Here is a 21,932-nt window from a genome sequence, read left to right as displayed (position 1 = left end):
ATGTGTCCAAGACACTGGCGCTCCCAGGGAGTCTACTTGGTCTCAGGAGCAGTAGCACACAGCTTCGGAGGTATCCTGGCTTTCCAAAATCTGCGTACAGAGGGGATTGAGAAAGTGACCTGTGATCATGTGTCTCATACTGGGGCTTCCCACTTCCTGCTTCCCCCAGGGTGTGGTGGGTTTGCCTGAGATCTCTCCATGCAGCACTTGCTGGAAAGGTTCCCAAGGCAAGCTGGGCTCAGCCACCAGTTCTCTGATGGTAGCCTGCCCCCAGCCAGTGGCCCAACACAGAGACAGATGCTAACCTTCTGAAGCCCCAGAGCAAGGTGTAACAAGCCAGGAATGCCGCAGTGGCATTGTATTTGTCCTAGATCCTCAAAGCACTTGACTTAGAGAGGGATTTCAAAGCAAGCAGCTCAGGGGGCTGTGGAAACAGCTGAGGGTCTCCATTCTGGCTGAGCCCTTTCCAGCCATGGATGAAGAAGGCAAGCAGCAGCTCCCACTATGGTCAAGGCCTTCTAATGGCACATCCATCCCTTTTCCCTGATTCAGTTTAAGACCAACACCTGACTGTCCTACCTTCTAGGGGAACGAGTTTCATCATCAGTAGTCAGCCTCCATGCAGGGACACCAGATCCTGCAGGGGTCTGCCCCAGGGGCACATGTGGCAGTGGGGAAGGGCTGCAATCAGGAAAGGAAGTCTGCAGAGGTGCCCGGGGCACCCAGCTTCTGCCTGGGGGGATCTGGAAGGATTCACAGAATAGGTGACACTGCAGCTGGAAATACTGAGCAGATCATTAAGAACTGGCAGACAATTTTCCCAGTTGGGCTGAGAACATTTCTCAGCTCCCCTGGGGAAATGAAGCTTTCTGCAGTCAGGGCCTAGCTCTGCTGGAACCTGGGTCATGTCAGGCCACACTCCTGGAGTTACCCACGGTGGGGGAATTTAAGGCTCAGATGCCACATGCCCCTCCCTCTACTTTGTGCCCTGGATCCAGCTCTGATTCATTAACCTTTCCCTTCTAAGAAAACACCTCTTTTGGGCACTGCTTTCCCATTTTCTCTGCATCAACAGCGTCACTCCACTTGATGCAGTTTTAAACATATCCAGGAGTAGAGAGAACAATTTAATGAAACTCTGTTACCTAAATTCCACAATTTTTGACTCCTGGACAGTCTTGCTTCACCCATATCCTCCTCCCATTTCTCTAACCTTTACTCCAAACATCATTTTATCCATAAATGCTCCCAAATATATCTACAAAAGATCAGTTTTCTTAATACTTATCAACGATGTCCTTTTAAAATGTCATTAAGCTCTGAATATTATCAAATGATCCTACACTATGGGTTTGCTGACTGTATCCCCAAATGCCACCTAATATGCTTCTCTGTCCTTTAACTTCCTATATATTGACATGTAGGCTTAGAGACTTAATCTGATTTGGGTCTGATTTTTTTTCCCCCAAGGAACTTCAAAGATGCTATGTTCTTTCCAATCAGGAGGCACATGGTACCTGGTAGGCTCTTTTTGTGAGGCATCAGTGATCACCGCTCAGATCTGTTCATTCATTAGAGGCTGCCCAACTGTGATGATCTCACCCCGTAATTTTTTTCTGTTATTAGCTGCAATGCTTCCAAAATGTAACACTTCATGTGAAAAAAAATAAAACGAATCTTCAATTCTTTTGTTACACCAGTTTCCCAAAGAGTGAGTTGTTTCTCTAACATCCTCCAAAAGTGGTCGATTGGGAGTATAATTTTTTAGCATCATTATCAAGGCATGGACTTCACCATATTCGATGCCTCTTAATCCCTTACAGTCAGTCCCTGACAGTTACTGTCCTAAATGATGCCTGAATTGCCTTGTCCTTGGCCAGTAGGAACTGCTTGGCTCCTGTGTTCACTTTGATAGTTTCCTTGCTTTCTGGTGTGACAAGATGTTCCAGGTTCATCTTGTACATTCATCTCACTCTTGTTTATTTCAATGGCAAGTCCCTTGACCCCAGCCTCCAATCTGGCTTGTGTCTTTAATGCAGCTAGATTAATCTCTCTTTAATTTTAGCTCTGTTTCTCTCATTGGCAGTGTGAAGCAGGATAACAGTCTTCAGTTTTGAAATTGGGGCTGAGTTTGAAAACTGGCTGCAACAGTCTTTATGCCTGCCTGTCAAGTCTGAGTTCACATCCCTCCGTGTCTCTTCATTTTCTTCCCATCCCATAAAAGCCTGCCTGAGGTTCCCAGACTTTGTTAAAGCCATTTTCTCTAAGACTCAGTAACCCAGTGTTATAGTTAACTGATTGTGTCAACTTGAGTATTGGATCAACATAGTTCTGGAGGCGGCCAAAGGGATTTATTGAAGACAGAAGATCCACCCTGGGTGTGAGTGGCACCAATCGAAAGGCTTGCAATGTGAATGAAATAAAAGGGAAAGCAAGAAAGAAGGCTCACTTCTGTTTCTTTGGAGAAGCTCTAGGCTTCACTCTCACCTTGAGCATCATCTCCTGGCTTCCAGCACAGACCCTTCAGCCTCCCAGAGCAGACTCTTTGGCCTCCTGATATGGAATCACCTGGGACACTACAGTGAGCTCCAGGCCTCTGGCTGGATCCTTTAGGTCCCCAGTGTGCAGACAGCCCTTTTGCACTTTTCCACACCTGACTGCAGGTGGCCATTGTTAGCCTATCTTGCAAATCCTTATGTATTTACATATCTTGCATTAAATCCTTTTCTCTAGTAAGGACTGACTGATACACCCAGGAAGAGCACACTTTAGAAATTGCTTTCTGAAGCCTGGTCCCCCAGCTATGCTCCAGGACTGTGACTGTACAGACACAGTGACTACACAGAGAGAGCTCCAGCATACAGTTGTGTGTGCTATGTGGCTCTACACATGCATCAGTGTCTATCTCTGACATGTGTGTCTGTGTGTATGCAGGCATATCTAGGTGCACATATGCAGGTATGCCCATGTACATGTGTCCTTGTGTATGTATATATGAGTATGTGGGTGTGCATGCACATAGGCATGTCTATGTGTGTGTACATATGTGTTATCACACATGTGACCAGTCACCTGAACTGTCCTCAGAATCACTCAGTCCCAAGGCTCTGCCTTCCCTGAGACTTAGCCAGGATGTGGGAGGACAGAAATCCAATGGCGGTCTCCTTAGAGGTCTCAGTTTTCTACACCATATGTGACCCCTGGCTAGAACAAAGACAGGAGCCACCAATGACTAGCGAAAGCTTCTCCATGTTATAGTGGCCAGGTCTGAAACCAAAGATGAACTCAGTGCACACTTTCCATGGAATAATTTCCCATGGAGCAACAACAAGGAAGAGCACTCAGCAGGGACAGCCACTGGTCCCTAAGAAAGGATGATCCTGCTCAGTGATTTGATTTCCTGCTCTGAGGAGCCCAACACTCAGAGAGGCCCCAGGATGTGGGCTGCCCACCCACAGCCCTCCCTGGATTCCCAGGGTCTCTCTCAAAGTCAAGCCCACAGGCAGATCTCGGTGACTGCTGTGTAAGAGGAGAGAAAGGGCTGGGGATATGCCTCAGTGGTAGAACACTTACCTAGCATGTGGAAACCCTTAGGTTCAATTTCTAGTATTGTACTGCAAAAAGAAAAAAGAAAGAAGGAAAAGATGGGTAGATGGATCTCTTTGCTAGCATGGTGGCACGCACTTATAATCCCAGAACTTAGAAGGCTGAGGCAGGAGGATCACTGTAAGTTTGAAGCCAGTCTGGGCTACATAGTGAGTTCAAGGTCAGCCTCAACTATGTAGCTAGACCTTGTCTCAATTGTATGAAGAATTACTACTTCAAAGTACCACTGCAGCCTTTTCTGCCTTCTTAGTGGGTAACAAAATTGAGCTTCAATGTAGATGATCATTTGTTTTGAAACAAAACCCTTGCTGTGTTTCCCTGGGTCATCTGAGTTTAAAAGACATGACTACTGGGCTGGGGACTTAGCTCAGTGGTACCTCCCCTGCCTTGTAAGTGCAAGGTCCTGAGTTCGATCTCTGGCACCACCAAAAAAAAAAAAAAAAAAAGACATGACTACTCCCCAAAAAGGCATTACCTAGTTTAGTGATGGCAAACCTTTTAGAACTTTCAATGATACAAACAGCCTGCTGTGGCACACATGCCATAGGTTCACCACCACTGACCTAGTTAATAGGGTGTTAGGTGAAACTGCATTAAATGCTCAGCATAATAAAGATAACAATCAAGCAATAAAACCAAAGAAAACAACCTGAATTTTTGCCTTCAGGACTGAAGGAATGGGCCAGGGGAGCCCTAAAATGAAGGAGTCCACAGCATCCTCCAAACCCATGCAGATGGCCAGCAGGGGAGTCACACTGAGGGAGGCAATGTGTCAGGGGCCCCTTAAGATAGCAATGGCTACATTTTAAATTATTGTCCATCTGCTGGCCCTGGCTGTCAGAAAGCAGTCCTGGCTGATGGGCTTCAGTGAATAGAGGAAGAGGACCAAGAAGCGGGCTATGTCCCAGGGCTCTGGCAACCCAAGAACCAAGGCTGGAGAACAAAGGGCTGTTCTGCACCCAGGGCCATCAGAAAAGCAGGCTCCAATCTGGCCTGTTGAGCAAGCAGCACTGAGACCACCCCCAATTATTCTAGAGACCTTGGACCTTGGCATAGGTGGAGATGGGTGTTCTTTCTACAACCAAGGGAAAATGGGAGCTCAAGTTGCTTGTGGGTTGTTAAAGGAATGGTGTCACCCTTCCCCCTAGATGGGTGGTGCACTTGGGGACGTCCCAGGGGCAGATGATTACATCTCGGGTGTTTACTGTGTAGAGACCCTTTGGGACCCATTCATGTCCAGCTTGGCACTGATCTCGAATTCTGGGTCAACAACTTCCAGGGGTGGTGGAGGCTGAGAGGAGGAGAAGGTTCCTGGCAACAGATGCATCACATGCCCTCACATGAAACACTTAACAACAGAGCACAAATCCCCAGGTCACATTCTAAGGGTGGCTTGAAAATGCCAGCCCCCACCTCCTTCACGGGCACAAAGGTCTAGGCATGCAAAAGTGCCATCACTCCTCCAGCGGTACTCCGCCACCCACAGGGGCTGCTCTCAGTCCTGCGTGGCCCCAGGGAGATATGTCCGAAGGCTCCCTGTAAGGAGCAGGCCTGACAGTGAAAGATGCTGATGTGCTTGAAAAACATGTGAGCCCTTCTTTATTCCTAACAGATAAAGGGAAGGTGACGTGTGTTTTATCTGGAGCAGGTCACGCACGAAGTCTGTCCTCCATGGCTCACCCTACTCAGGCTTCTCAACCAGGCCGTGGAAAAGAGCCACATGCCACCAGGTCAGGCCTTCTGGAAGGCTCTGAGGGCAGAATTCTTAAGAGTTTTTCTCCCTGCTGGGAAACTTGGAAATCCAAGCTCAGAATGGTGGGTTAGATTGTTCCCTGGGGGCCCCAGGAAACTCTTTATACTCGACTTGCTTTCTTATTTCAATTATTTTAAAATGAGCCAAAGGCCAGAGACCTCTCCTTTTTCAGGAAGGCTGCCCTTATCCACGGGACACTCACACAGCACATCCATTCCCTGCTTCCACACTAGGGCGAGTGGGAGAGGCCCAGGAAGGCACCGCTGCCGCCCACCCCACCCCACACCCCACCCCCGCCTCCCCATCTCAAGCATCACCAGCCCAGTGCAGCCCACTGACCCACGGAAACAGGTCAGCAAGCAGGGGCAGGTCAGCGAGGGGTCCTGTGTGCAGGCTAGAGGGGCCTGACTCTTGGGTGAGACTGTCTCCTTTGGTCTTGGACCCCAGCACTTCACCTGACTCACCCTCGACCCAACCCTGGTTAGGAGTAATCCTTGCTTGTGTTGGATATTTTGTTGGTTCTAACATCACACTAAATTCTTCTGCTTCAAGTTGGATAAAGCTTATAGGCCTTGTTGAGAGAAACATAGGCAGAATCCGAGGCTGACGAACAGATTTTCACAGGACCGGCTCCACGCCCTCTCGGTTATACTTAGATAGCCTTCCCTTAGCTCACATTCACTGTTTGTTCTTTCCAGCCCGTCTCGCTATAACTTTTAATCTTCGTTAGGGGCTCTAGCTCCATGAGACCACTGCCCCCATCAGCATCCTCTCTACTGCCAGGTATTTTTTCTTTACACCTTTTTAATCCTCCAAGTTCTTCCCCTATTCGTTCTGTGGACACTGGGCACAACTGGCAGCTAAGTACAGGGCAGCCACTTAGGGACCTTCATGGGCCCTTTATCCTCCAAAAAATATATTTTATGACTGTGTTGATACAAAGACAAATGTGTTATCTATGACAACATTTCCTTCAACCTAAAAGTTGGGGGCGGGGGGGTTCCTTCTGATTTCCAAGAGTCCCTCAGAGTATTGTGGCCCTGTGTTATTGGGGTTCTCAGCCCTGGCAAGCAATGCTGGCCTCAGTGAGCTGACAGTATGGCCCCATCCAGAGGTCAGGAGCTCAGAACATGAGGGCACCCAGGGAGCTTCTAGAAACCCTATCACCAAGGGGCATTAACACTGCCTACAGAAGCTCAGGCAGTAGTCATTTTTAAGAGCCACCCAGGTGATTCAAGTGTGTGGTCAAAGTTGAGAATCTGTAGTTCCCCCTTCTACCTGCCCAACAGAATTATGCTAGGGGAATTTTTTAAAAGACTTGGGGAGGCAGGAGCTATGAATCAATATTTTGAAAGACTTTGGTGATCCCAAGGTCAGTGTGAGAGTCATGGTCAGGCATGACCTGTCTCTGAGGCCTCCACTGCCACCCTCTCTCTGGAGCCATCCCTCAGAATGCAGAAGGTTGAAGAAGACAGAATGGGTGGGAGGGGGTGAAAGGAAGAGTTAGTAATTATGATAGTAATACCCTAAAACAGGCAAGCTCCAAAAAGACATGGCTTTCTGTATCTCTGTCCCACCAAGACTGTCCTCCTGACTGTGGGCAGGGCCCAGAGTACAACAACATACACACAGAAGACACAGGAAACATGGAAAGCTGCATCAGAGAGTGGTCATAAGGCCTCTTGTGAAAATGGGTGGCTGGAAGGGGGAGATGGCAAGGACCCTGGAGACCTGCCCACTTGATGCTTCAGGTTAAGATCCCTTTGGTCCTACTGACCTCAGCTGAACCAACCCCCTGCCCAGGTGGGCATCCATGGAGCTCCAGGTTCTGGCTTTCTGGATAGGGGCCAGGAGGAGAGCATGGGGATTTTGACTGACACCAAAACACAGGAACAAGCTGAGAATGGAGAGGCAGCAAGGACCAGATGAGCAAGAGGAGATGATCAAAGGCAGATGCGCCTCTTGTCTTACAGACCCACTAGGAGGTTAGTGGCAGGGTCTCAGGTTATGCCAGAAAGAATGAGGAGTGCTGGTTCAAAATCCCGCCTGTTAAATTGGGCATATTTTTCCTCTCTGTGCCAGGATCCTCAAAATCATTGAGTTATTTTGAACATTAAATTACACTTACATTCTAAATTATGTAATCCACTGGAGGAATCTAAATTAGTACAGTCATTATGGAAATCGGTATGGAGGATCCTCAGAAAAGCAAAAATATAGCTACCATATGACCTAGCTATACAACTCCATGCTATATACCTGAAAGAAATAAGGCAGCATACTGTAGGGATGCCTGCATTCCCATGTTTATTGTGGCACAATTCACAATGGTCAAGATATAGAACCAGCTTAGGTGTCATCAAGAGATAATGAATAAAGAAAATGTGGTGTATATACACAATAGAGTAATATTCAGCCATACAGAAGAATGAAATTGTGTCATTTTCAGGAAAATTAATGGAACTGTGTGAGACTGAACAACAGTTACTCCATTTTGTACTCCATTTTGTAATAGGGCCCCAACTTGTCTGCTTCTATTACAGATCACCAGGTAGACATTGAGTTCCAGGGATGTGCTTGTTGTTGTGCCAGGAAGGTGTGTTGTGTGTGTAGTGTTCCGTCATGCTTGCCCAACTCCATATCTGAATATGTTATCTTAAGAACAATCTGTAAAAGTTCCTTCTGCGTTTCGCTTCTGTATTTCTGCTTGCCAACTTCCCTCTAGCATCTCCTATAAAAGGACTTCAGGCTCTGAGCCGGGTGCCTCTCTAAGCTTGGTGCTTGGAGAGTGCCGTCTGGCCAGACTAATAAAGGTCTGTTTTACAACTTGTCCGGTGTGTTCCCTCCCGGGTGATCTTCACTGTAGTCAGCTCCTCGGAGCATTTGGTAAGGCCCATGGTCTTACAACTGGAGCTCATCAATGTTGAGAAATAAGCCAGGCCCAGAAAGACAAATATCACAGTTTCCCAATATATGGAGTCTTAAAAAATAAAGTAACATAAAAGTAGAAGAGATACTATTATTAGACAAAAGAAGGGGAACAAGGGGAAGAGGATGAATATGAAAAATGTTATATGCATGTAGAAAACTACCACATTGTAACTCAGTACAATATTTTGTAAAATTAATATGCAGTAACACATTTAAAATATAACTCAGTAGAATATGAATGTCTCCACTGGAACACAGGCCTTAAAAACAGAGATGCTTCCTGTCTCTGTCCTTTAACCATGCGGGAATACAAATACAATGTGCCATCCTGACCAATTTAAAGTGTGTAATTCAGGGTCATTAAATGTATTCACACTGGTGTACAACTGTCACCACCATCCCTCTCCAGTGCTCTTCTCATTCTGTACAACTAGAACTCTGTCCCCATGAAATTGCAACTTCCCATGTCCCTCTCCCCAGCCCTGGCTGCCACCATCTACATTCTGTCTCTATGGATTTGACTATTCTAGGGCCCACCTATAACTGGGATCATATATTAGTCTTTTTGTGACTGGCTTATTTCACTTAGCACAGTGTCCTCAAGGTTCATTCACTTTCATTCACGTTGTAGCCAATGTCAAATAGCCCCTCGTGTGGCAGACCACACAGTGCTTATCCATGAGACTTTCTCTCTTTGTCTCCTAGAACTGTGCTGGCACCCAGGATGCATTTAAGCATGTGCTAAAAGAATGATTTCAAGGAAATGAACAATTTGAAGCACCACTTTCAGCACACAGGAAGGTTTCTAGAAGCATTAGCTATTGCATGACCAGCCATCCTCATTCTAAGCTCATTCATAGCGATGGCTTCGCACATGCAGAGCAGGTTGCAGTGTTGCCAGGAGGCTTTTGCATGTTCTCCTGGCTACTCCAGCACACACACAGAGCAGGACAGAGGCCACCAGTTAGAACGCAACATCTCTGGTGCTGTAGAGCTTGTACCCAGAAGTCCTACCTGCTTCTGCTTCAGGAGCCACTTGCTCCCGGAGCCAGGCTGGTCCCTCTCATCCTGGTGACTTTTTCTGGAGACCTGCTGCTCTCAGTTATTCTGGGTCTTCCTTGGGGATCCCTGCTCTTCTCACATGATTTATCCTAACCAAGAATGCTAAGTGTACTGGTAGAGCACAGCATCAGCCTGTCATAAATGACAACAAAGGAAATGGTGGGAGCTTCCAGCCATGACCCTTATGCCTCCCTTTCCATCCCTGCATAAAGCCCAGGGTTTTAAATGGGCCATTTGTCATTACAAGGAGCAAGATGCCATTTCTAATTCCTCTTTGCACAAGCTCCAGTAGATGAAGCTTCTCCATCCTGAAGGGTGTCAGTGGTAGCTTGTCTTTTGTTTGTTTGTTTGTTTGTTTGTTTGGGAGGTTTTTTGTTTTAAAGGTCATATCCTCATTTTTTTTCATTAAGTTTATTGGTACATTTTAAGTATACAATGGGATGACATTCATCATTGGAAATTTGTACCTTTACATTATATATCTTGGTTTTTATTTTTTCCCCATTCCCCTGCCCTCACTTCACCCCCTCCACCCCACCCTATTTGTTTCCATTTTTTCCTTTTCTCATGTTTATTCCTTTCCCTTCTTTTCTTTCCCCTTGTCACACATTCATGGCACAGAGCCTAGCCTGAGATGGCACTGGTGGCTGTGGCCTCTGTCCTAGTATGGAGAGGAGAAGCACTGCCCTTGAGGGGCCCGTGCAGCAGGCCAGTGCAGGGCAGTGCAGGAAGGAGGCACTTAAGTCTTTTCACAGAAGGCTCTGGACCCTTTCACCCCCTGCTGGAGCCTTGTGGCCCCGAGTTTGATGGGGGCTGCTCCATCTTCTGCTGTCAGATCTGAATGGCTCAGCGCGGCTGCCTTTTGACATGGAGTAATAATTGTCACAAGAGGGTCAGGGCTCCGCCAGCTGAGCAAACACGAGAGCGCCCCATAAGAGAAAAGTAGGTCCTGCCCATTAGCAGGTCAGGGAACTTTCCCCAGTTGACATTTGCGTCGTTTCTGCCTCATCAAGAAATCTGACGTGGGTGACACCTCTCTCTGCAGTCACCTTGATGGGGGGCAGGAGGGTGTGATGTGCCCAACTCTCTTTCAGTGTGGTGCTCGGAAGATGGTTTTAAATGCCAAAATAATATAATAATAATAATCAGCAATTCACAGTTACCTTTATCTTAATAGAAAAGGAACAAATAACCACAGAAATTTGGGATTTTATAGCAAAGCATACAAATGAAATAAACCATCTGTAATTTCATCTCGAGAGCCACTCTCATGACAGTATAGAATCCTCCAGTCTTGGTCAGCACATGTACACATGTGTGGAATCTATGTATCCATATGTATGCATGTATATAGTGATGTAGTTATGAGAAAACACATTTATAATGGAAGTTAATCATCACTAGAAGAAGAGATGCTACAAAATCTTGGACATTTTAATATTCGAATCTTTACTTTTAGACATCTTTCATATCCTTAGCAGCATTTTCCAAACTCTGTTCCACAAAACAAATTTCAGGAAAAGCTGGGAAATGCTGCTGCCCATCTAGCCATTCTGTGTGAAATTCAGCTGCAAAGAAACTGGTCAACACTGTTTACCCCGCAAGCAGGGACCTGGCCTCTTCACAACCACCCAAATGGGTGCTGATGTGACCCAGGCCATCAGGCCGCCATGTTTCCTTAAACATCTTTCTAGTTCTCCCCAGCCTGAGGAGAAGACAATGCCACTGGGAAATTCTGAGACCAAGGGAGATAAAAGGGCTCAATTAGGATTGGTTGTGATTCTAGGTAACGAAACAGGTTCTGTCCGACTCATGCTGGGTATGGGGGGAGGGAGATGAGAGGAAAGGAATGAAAATCCCCAGTTCTCTAAAACCGTAAGGTGACTGGTCCTTCCACCTTCTCTCACTCTCACCAAAGAAGGGAAGGATGGGTGTGGGAGAAAGGCAGTGGGGGAGGAGACTACTTCCATGCATCTTTTTAAAATGTAGGGCTTTGTTGTTTTTATAAAATTATACTGTACTCGTTCCTTTTGTAATTTGCTTTTTTCACTTAATAGATGAAGTTTTGTTCAAAGTAGTAAATTTTTTTTAAAAAAACACTTTATTGAGGTATAATTTTTTAAAATCCTATACATATTTAATGCACGCAATTTGATGAATTTGGATATACACACACCAGTGATACCATCACCAAAACCAAGGTAAAAGGCATAGGCATTGTCTCCAAAAGTTATCTTGTGCCCCTTTGTGGGTTTCTTGGTTTGTTTTACTTATTTATCTATCGTTAAGAAAACTTAATGTGAGATCTGCCGTCTTACACTTTTAAGTGCACACTACCATATTGTTAAACATATGTACATTGCTGTATAGCAAATCTCTAGAAATTTTTCATCTTGCATAACTCAAAGTTTATAGCATACCAGTGGAGGACTAGCTCCTCATTTTTCCCTGCCCTCATTCCCTGGAAACAACTACTCCCCTCTCTGCTTCTGTGAGTTTAATATTTCATATAAGAAGAATCATGCAGTATGTGTCATTCTGTGACTAGCTTATTTCACTAAACATATTGTCCTCCACGTTCACTCATGTTGTCAAAAGTAGAGTCCCTTCTTTTTAAAGGTTGAATAGTATTCCATTGTATGTATATACTATATTGTCTTTTTTTTTGGTACTGGGGATCCAACTCAGGGCCTTGTGCTTGTGAGGCAAGCATCAGCACCATTAGGCTAAATCCCCGGCCCTATACTATATTTTCTATATAAAATTTTCTTAGTCACTTTCTTGTAACTGACACACAATACCAGACACCCACAACTTAAGGAAGGAAAGGTTTATTTTGGCTCCTGTTTCAAACTCTAGTCAGTTGGCTCCATCGCAGGACAGCATGACAGAGATGCATGACAGAAAAGAGCTGTTCATGGCATGGTGCCATGAAACACAGAGTGCCTCAAGGGTGGAGCCAGGAAAGGAGATATAATCTTCCTGGTCATGCTGACAGTGAGCCACCTCTTCCAACCAGGCCCCACCTCCTAACAACAGTCAGCTATCCGCCCCCGTAATCCAGTCACCTCCAATGGTCCCACATATGAGTATGTAAGAATTTGGGGAACATTTTAGATCTGAACCATAACACAATTCATCTGCTGATGGACATTTGAGATGATTTCATACATTAGCTATTGTCAATAATGCTACAGTGAATGTGGGAGGGCAGGTTTCTCTTTATGATAGTGATTTTTATTTCCTTTAGATATATACCCAGCAGTGAGATTTCTGGATCATATGGTAGTTCTATTTTTAATTTTTTAGGTAGCTCCATACTATTTTCCATAGTGGCTGTGTCATTTCACATTCCCACTGATAGTATAGAGTTCCAACTCCTCTGGGGGGGGGGATATATATATATATATATATATATATATATATATATATATACACACACACACATATCCTGACATGGTATGGTTCTGAAGTCTTACACAGAGCAATTACAAAGAAAAAGAAATAAAAGCCATTCAAATTATACAGAAAAACTAAAGTTGTATCTCTTTGCAGATGGTATGATCTTATATCTAGAAAACCCTAAAGACTCCACCTAAACATGGTTGGAACCAATAAACAAATTCAGTAAAGTTGCAGGATACAAAATCAACATTCAAAATAAATTGCATTTCTACACAGTAATAATAAACTTTCCAAAAAGTTAAGAAAACAATTCCATTTGTAATAGCATCAAAGAAGAGTAAGACACACAAGACTAAGTATTGTTTAAATGACCATTCTACCAAGACTATCCACAGATTCAGTGCAACCCAATAGTATTGGTAACAGAAATAGTAAAAACAATCCTAAAATTCATATGGAGCCATGAAAGGCACAGAATAACCAACATTATCTTGAGAAAAGATAAACAAAGCTGGAGGCATTGTACTTCCTAATTTCAAAATGTTACAAAGCTACAGTAATCAAAATAGCATAAAAACAGACAAATAAACCAATCCAGTAGAAGAGAGCCTTGGAATAAACACACACATATTAGTCAACTAATCTCCTACAGGGTGCTAATACACAACGGAAAGAGGACAGTCTCTTTAACAAATTGTCCAGAGAAAATTGAATGTTTTCATGTAAAAGAATAAAATAAAACCTCTATTTTACACTATGCACATAATCAACAATAGATTAAGGATTTAAATGTAAGGCCTGAAACTACAAAACACTTAAAAGAAAATATAGGGGGAAAACTCCTTGACATTGATCTTGACAATGATTTCTTAAATACAACAACAAAATTATAGACAACAAAAGCAAAAATAGGAAAGTGAGACCACATCAAACTATAAATCTTTTGTACAGCAAAGAAAACAATTGGCAGTGAAAATGCAGTCCATGGAAGGGGAGAAAATATTTGCAAACCACTTATCTGATGAGTTAATTTTCAAAACATACAAAAGACACCTTTAATTCAATAGCAAAACAAATAGCCCAACTGAAAAATGGGCAAAGGACTTAAATAAACTTTTCTCCAAAGAAGGCATACAGACGGCCTCTAGGTACATGAAATGTTGCTCAGAATAGCTATTCTTTGAGATGCAAATTGTAAAACATGGGGTATTTTTTTACTTCTTGTCATTTTATCTTGTAGATAAATGCCATTGTTTTTGTTTTTGTTTTTGTTTTTACTCAGAGTTCCATTTATCAATTTATTGCCTATCAGTCCCAGACTCACACGACAAAACCTGCCGTGGTGTTGGGATGGTCTCTTCCGGTATCCTTTTTGCAAAGAATGCAATGCTAAATTTTGTCAGCAGAGGGCGAGAGAGGGACACTGCAGGAGGTGGTGGGTTTATAGCCCTTGTTTCACTGCGCTGGGTTCTGCTATGTTCCCCTCCTGTTGTGTTGCCGGCTGGTGGTGCCCGTGTGGTTGGGAGATAGAGGGAGGATGTCCAGGCACACTACCCTAGCACACTTGGGCCTGCCCAGTGACCACCTACCTTGCTGCAAGTCCCCCAAGGCAGACAACTCAGGCCCGCAGCAGCACCATAACCTCTGCATTCATTCACCCATAAGGCTCTGTGTCCTAGAGGACTTATTCTGATGCCCAGTGACATGCACCAAGGCCACCCAGGGACTTCCGTGCCATCTAGAAACTTCCAACCACACTTTCATCAATGAGAAGTGACCCCCTCTCCCCTTCAAGTTTGTCTTTCCTTGGAAACTTCCTCAGCGCTAGGGTGCTCACCAGGGTTTCTTTCCATCTGTATAGCTGCTGTCCTATCACTGCCTGATAGTTCTTTATCATTCAAATCATGTGCAGATTTTGTCTCCTGATTGGACCCAGCACAAATAATGTTTTGGGTGTGTCTCTTAAGAGTTTCAGTGTGCAGCCAGACAGAAGCAAGTACATTGGACCCTCAACTTATGAATTCAAGTCACCAGGGCAAGTTATAACTCAAGTTGGTCACTTGAAGGCTCAGGCTCCTCTACACAGCCTTCAAAGTCTCTCTCCTGTATACAGGCAGATCTCAGTGTCCTTAGAGAGACATTGGCTCAGGATTTCTCAATTTACCCCACACAGGAAAGGATGCTATAATGTTCCTTCCAGATCTCTTTAAGGGTTAAATCTGTATCTGAGACCATCTGGAAGCACAAATGCCCAGCATTCAGGTCGTAACTCAAGACTTTGTTCAAAAGTTAAAACTAAAATTCCGGTCATAGCCCAAGTTGTTTGTATGCCAGACTGGTCATAACTCAAGGGTCCACTGTATGTGCTCATTGAAGTGGCACATACTTACTGAGCAGCTCTAGTGAGGTGATGAGGTCACAGTTATCTCTATTAAACATGTATTATGAGAATAGCTCACTCAGACATTTCCACAGCCCCAGGAGCAGGTCCTCCTCTGGGTCCCATCTGCAAGATGAGTGACTGAGGTTCAAAGAGGGCACATAAATGCTCAAGGTCCCTCAGCAAGTAAGCGATGGCTTCAGGCCGAATTCACACCTAGGCCTCGAATCTCTTCCTACATCCTCACTAAGGTGGGTCAAATATTTTATCTATTCTCCAAGTCATTTCCAAATATGATTACCAGGACTTTTCCATTAGTTATTGTTGGAATTTCATGTTGTAATAGATATAGAAGAAAAATAGGATTCAGAGTAGAGAAGATGAAGGCCTCACAGAATTTAGGAATAGGACTCACGAAGAAGAGTTTGAGGAGTGGAGATTTGTTGAGTAGGGAACATACTGTGTGGCAGGTTTGCTGATTCCACCCACAGGAAGGGGCCCTCCCTGAAGCAATGCAAAGAGACAGACAGGATAGGCCAAGTCTGGGAAGGTCAGACGTTCTCTCTCCTAAGTTACTAAGGGCAGTGGCGATTCTGTATTATCCCATTCTTTTCCTTATAGATTGTAAAATGGATCACCCAATTTAATTTAGCTCTGCTACTTTTGTGTGACTCTGTGTAAGTACTTTCACAGATGAGGAGCAATGAGGGCCTGACTGAATTGGGGCGACACCATAGTCCAGGAGCAAGGTGACTTTCCCTTCGAAAGGCCAGCTGGGAGCAGACAAGAGCTGCTTGTTCTGTTTGGAGTAAGGCTAAGCCTGAGGAAAGAGAGAGAGACTCCTGGTGCAGTTAAACAGGAACAGGAGTGCCGGAGAGCTGAGAGCATTCCTGAGGACAGAGAGCCCCCATGACCCTCTCCGTCACCTCTGGCTGTCTCATGATCCTGGACAGCTGCCAGCCACACCCCCCAAGCAGAGGTGGGGGACATGGATTCCCCCTACTGAAGTATAAGAAGCCCTTGCTCCCTTTCCAATGTGGAACCAACAGGGAGGGGCTCTTTAGGCTGGAAGTCCAAGGTCAAAGACCTGGTTTCATGCCCTGCCCTCCTGGGAACTAACCTGCACTCTGGCAGTCTGTGGCTTGTAGGCCTTTGTCTTCCTGTTCACATGGTACCTTCCTGTGTGCATGCTTCTGCACCTAAATTCTTATTAATAAAGATGCCAGTCATGCCCAAAAGTCTCTCCTAACAACCTCATTTTAACTTGATTAGCTCTGTAAAACCCTCTCTCCAAAACAGTCACATTCTGAGATACAAAGTTTGGGGCTTCAGCACATGAATGTGGTGATAACACAATTCACCACATTACAGGGGAGACAGCAGTGGCTTCAGTGTTCACAGACCCAGTGACTTATGCAACGAGGGGGCTCTGGGCTGAATATTGTGGAGCCCCTAAGTCATCCTCAGTGCTACTGTGTTTAGAGATAGGGCTCATAGGAGGTTAAGTTAGGATCCCATATAGGATCCTAATCGGATACTTGTAAGAGGAGGAAGAGATTGCACTGTGTGCCATGGAGAAGGCAGCAGTTTTCAGGCCAGAAAAAAGATCCTCAGTAGGCACTGAACTGACCATTACCTTGACTAGACTTCCAGCCTCCGTGATTATGAGGAATAAATGCTTGCTATATAAGTCACCCATTCTGCAGCATTTTGCTATGGCAGTCTGAGCACACTAATCAAGAAGGGACAAATACTAAGAAAAGGGGCTGCCAGATTTGCTGGATCTCTAGTAGAATAATCTGGGATTCTGATAAATGAGACTTGCAGACTTAACTATAAAGAACAGCAGCAGGATGGGACTGGAAATTTGTAGGTGGCAGCCTTGGGGAGATGCATTTTGCACACTGGAAAGGAGACCTTGGGGGAGCCTTGAGAAAGGTTTGCACCTTCTCTGAGCTCTACAAGGATTTGTAATTGGCTGTGAGAAATCTTGTCCTGCTTGTGATGGGCTGAGCCATCCGCCTTCCCAGCTGCTGCAGGGTGTCAGGCAGAATTACACACCCCAGCCTGGGTGCAAAATGCTGCTGCCACAGACTTCTCAACCCTCCTTCCTCCCTCTGCCTTTCGTGTGCAGGTGAGGAAGCAGCAGTGGAGAGCAGGAATCTATTTCCAAGCTTTTGGGATTGTGCATTCCATTATGTAAAATTGTCCAGTAAGCCCTTCCATATGTGCATATTTGTTTATAAATTAAATATATTTACTACTCGGCAGACTATAGTGTGCACATAATAAAATACACCCAACAGTAATGTTTAGTGGATAAGATGAAAATAAATATAGACAAATGGTCTAATATTGCCTTCCTGCATTCTAGACAGTCCTGTCCTCCGGTGCACAAGCTCCCCACTTTGGAGACCGCTAGTTTCCAAGACAGACTGGTCCCAAGGCAAACTCCAAATTAACTAAATTACTTAGTATGTCACAGGGGTTCTTATGGGGCCACAGTGGGCCAGGTTTTCACCTTTTTACCTTGGCCCTATGCTGGAGGCTCCTGGGATTAGAAGGTTGGTGAGAACTCTCTAAATCAGTCTTGGGGAGTCTCTCCTAATACAAAAAAGAACCATTTTAATGTCAGCCTCATTAGTTTTGTGAAGATTGAGATAATACATGTAAATCTCTTATAATAACTAGTGCAAAATAGATGTTCAATGAATGGAAGGTTATCTATTATTATAGCTACCATTACTAGACTGGTGCAGCTGGGATTATTTAGAAAGGCCAACCTGAAAAGGGGACATTTCACTAATTAACATCCTTTCACCTGCCCTGACTTGAATCATAAGGTATGTGATGGGATTCTGAGGTACAGAAAATGTCTAACTTTCCAGACAGCAGAGATTTCAGGAAAAGGTGTCTTAGAATGTGCTTCTAATCCCAAGGATAGGAAAGATGTGATAGAGGCAGAGAATTTCACCCCATTGTCCATTTTTCCCTTCCTCCTTTTACAGTGGGACCCCTTGAGGCTTAGCTGGCCATATGGCATCCCCATTAGAAACTATACTTCCCAGGTGCCCTTGCAGTTATGAGCAATCATTAAACTAAATTTTGACCCATGGGCTGCGAGCAGAAGTGACTTGTAAAAGTCACAGTTGTTTTTATAAGGAAATTCCTTACTCTTAATGTCTCCTATTCTGTCTTCACATTGACTGGAATGCAGGTGTGATGCAAGGACCCAAACCCCGTGCTGCAGGCACAGAAAACATTCAGGGATGAGAAAGCAGTAATGGATATGGACCTAGGGTTCTGACAGCCTTGTGGGGGACAGCTTCCTTGTCCCTGGATCTCCTGTGGACATCCCTACCCAGCACCTGCCCCACTACTGATAGTTGAGTCTCGGGTAAGTGGCAGTGAACTAGTCTCTCAGTAAAAAGGACACCAGGTCGTGGGGATCCTCCAAAGGGCTGGCTGGGGAAGATGGCACATTCAGAAATGCCAGTCACAGGGCTGGTGGAGCAACTGGTGGAACCTGGATTTGTACCCATGACAGAGGCAAGTGTGAGCTCTGTGTGGGAAGACACACACACCTCGAGAGTTGGCGGCCAGGGGGACCAACTGGCCCAGAGACTGTGAACTATCACACAGGATCTGTTCCTTGTTCTCCCCTGGTCTCCCTTTTGGATAAGACTCCCTCTGCCAGGTGTCAGCCGGGCTCAAGTCTAGACACCCTTGCAATTCACGTGACTGGGATAGGTACCAGCCTGAGATGTGAGCAGAGGAGACGGTGGCCCTTCCAGAGCATGTTTTTCTTTGTTTAATAAACACTGCCCACCCTTTCCCTCTCCTTCCTGGGGAGGAGAACACAAACGCAATTGCACCAGCCATCTTCTAACTAGGCAACAACCACAACTCAGAGAAGAGCAGACCAACAGGAGAGAAGGAGCCTGAGCTCCTGCTCCACCCTAGATTGTTACACAAGGAACAAAAGAAGACCTATCTCATTTGGGCTGCTGTGTTTTGGGAGAAAGAGGAATTCCCAGAACTGCTGGGGGATTGGTGTCAACTTTCTTGTTGCTGAGACAAAATATCTGATGCACATAACTTAAAGGAGAAAAGGTTTAATTTGCCTCATGGTTCCAGAGGTTTCAATCCACGGTCAGCCAGCTCCAAAGCAGAAACAGCATGGCAGAATGGCGTGGAAGAGGAAAGATACTCAGATATGGCATGTAGGAAGCAGGACGCTGGGGAAGAACCAAGGAAGAAGGGGTCAGGGATCAGAAATAATCCCCAAGGCCATGCCCTGCTTACCCCTCAGACACACCCAGAAGCCTGCTGTACTAATCTCCCAGGTGGCTCTCAAGCTGATAAAGTAGACGATCAAGATTAATCAGTGCAGCAGGCCAGCATTTGCCATGAAGCAAGCACCAAATGAAGACACTTAAATTCTTACCTTTATTGCTAACACCTGTAACTTTGGAGGCGTCACTAACCCTCCCAACCTCAGTTTTCTCTTCTGAAAATGGGAACAATAACAGTTGCCCTAACTCACAGAGTGCTCACAAGCCTCAAGTGAAACAAGGCTTGCTGTAAAATTCAGAAATGTTAAAAAAAAAAAAAGGCAAGGTTTATACCATGAACTTAGCTCATCAAAATCACAGGGTGGATTTCCAGGACATCTTTGCTCTTTGACATGGAACTCCATCTTCCTTATTTTTATTTATTTATTTATTTTGGTACCAGGGATCAAACTCGGGTCCTTGCACCTGTGCAACAGGCGGCGAAACCATTGAGCTAAATCCCGGGCCCATCTTCCTTATTTTTTAACCAATGGGAAAGTGCTGACTAAAAGTCAAAACAAAACAAAACAACAACAACAACAACAACAAAAACTGCAGGCCATGCAAACCCACAGGTGATGCGTGCTGGCTCTCCCTCAGTCCCATGGGAGGTGAAATCATGCTGGGTCATGGGATTTTAATTCCCTATTTCTTCCACAAAACAGCATGGACTAGAGAATTTTGGAAATGCTCAGGTAAGTACACCCTGGTTACATCATTCATGAAGCCACTGCTGGCCAGGGAGCCACTGTGAGTCACTTTTTCTGTGGATGTGGCACAAACACAAGATTTTCTGTCACTCTGTCCTGGTTGAAAGCCCCCCACCGCCCGGCTCAGGGCCATAGGAGGATCCTGTATCTTTATGGAGCCTTAATTTCCTCCATTGTAAAAGGAGGGCACTTGTTCCCTGCCATACAGAACCCAGTCGATCTAAGTAAAGCACCAGCACAGTGTGTGACACACAGTAGGCGCAAGAATCAAAATTTACACGGGCAAAAGCCCTGGAGCAGAAAACTCTGTGGATACCAGGGCCAGGCAGGGAGGAGGAACTCATGGACACATCACTGGAGGCTCAGGTCTGACAGAGAAAAGATTCAGGGGCCCCCAGTGTAGAGGACCCCATACTTTCGTGAGCTTTACCTCCAGAAACTCAGCCAGCTTCTCACAGTGAACAGCAAAGAAAATTCCTTTGTGCTTGTGTTTCCACAGATGAGGGAGAAAGGAACCATTTTGAAACCTTGAAGAGCATTTGATTTTCTTAACAAGAGTGGCCCTCATGGGGAAGTGGTTACCCAGAGCCCCACCTGCTGGGGGTTTGTCAGAGCCCAAGGCACCTGGGAGGAAGGCACACCCAACTCCAGCCCACTGGAGCCATCCTGTCCCACTTAAATGGAACAACACTGAGAAACATGTGGAGTTCACATCTCAGAGACATGGGCCTTAAGAGTCTGAGACCTAATCATAATACCATGACTTTCTTCCCTCCCACCACACCACACACTATATCACCAAAGAATAATTCACAGTAGGTACCCTTACCTCATATCCAGCCACCAAGAAAAACTTCTGATATCTGAAAGGCAAAAACAAAAAAGAAGCCAGGCGCAGTAGTACATGCCTGTAATCCCAGCAGTGTGGGAGGCTGAGGCAGTATTGTAGACAGCTGAGTTAAACAGGCAGTCAGATAGGCCCACGTCCTGGCAAAAGTCAGGTCAAAGATGAAACACACCACAGCTGCAGCCAGAGGCATACCAGCTAGAGACCAGGCCTCAATATAAAGACAAGATGACCAGACCTACACACTTCCTCAAAGACCAAACACTGGGCCTAATGAAGTCTAGATAGACATCAGCCACCTCAGTGGGTGACCAGAGACCTCTGGACCCACCATTTCCTAGGAGAAGACTTTGTTCATTCCATCCATGCTTGTTATGTGACTTGTTTCCCAATTGGGCCACTATTATCTAAGTGGCTGTACTTGTAACCTTATTGGTTGATCATGGCTGTGGCCCACAAGTTGTACTAATGTGAATTTCACTCTACAAAACTCCCCTATAGAGTGGGGTCTTGGGTACCTACTTGGGACCGTTCCTGCCCTTATCAATAAATACCTTCCTACTCTTAATCTCTGTTGTTCCTAAAATTCATTCTTCCATTTATTTATTTATTTATTACCTAGGATCGAACTTGGGACCTTGCGCTTGCGAGGCAGGCCCAGAACCACTGAGCTAAATCCCCAGCCCCATTCTCCCATTTTTAGAGAACAAGAACTCAGTGTATCAGACAGCAAACAGATTGGGAGATATATTAGCTATTTCATCTCCAGTATTATTTCCTGTATTAGCAGGAGAATTCCAAGTTCGAGCACAGCCTGAGCAACTTAGTGACTTATTAAGACTCTGTCTCAAAATAGAAAAAAATATAAAAGGCCTAGAGATGTAGCTCAGTGCAAAGGCCCTGG

At 45.1% G+C, this 21,932-nt stretch overlaps 1 protein-coding gene across 9 annotated transcripts in view; it reads right to left on the bottom strand.

Moving 5' to 3' along the window:
* Positions 1 to 7,638: 7,638 nt before the first annotated feature.
* Usp6nl (USP6 N-terminal like) overlaps positions 7,639 to 21,932 on the bottom strand; it is a 303,422-nt gene continuing 289,128 nt past the window's right edge. For all 9 annotated transcript variants that reach the window (XR_015439473.1, XR_015439471.1, XR_015439469.1 and 6 more), the window contains one exon: positions 7,639 to 21,932. This exon is cut by the window's right edge. The gene's annotated coding sequence lies outside the window, so the exon portion shown is untranslated.

The sequence above is a fragment of the Heterocephalus glaber genome, unplaced genomic scaffold (assembly GCF_053883595.1).
Source record: "Heterocephalus glaber isolate CG9 unplaced genomic scaffold, H.glaber_assembly_v1.0 deba00001472, whole genome shotgun sequence".
NCBI lineage: Eukaryota > Metazoa > Chordata > Mammalia > Rodentia > Bathyergidae > Heterocephalus > Heterocephalus glaber.
The sequence above is the reverse complement of the archived record's forward strand: the minus strand, read 5'-3'. Positions and strand labels throughout refer to the sequence as shown.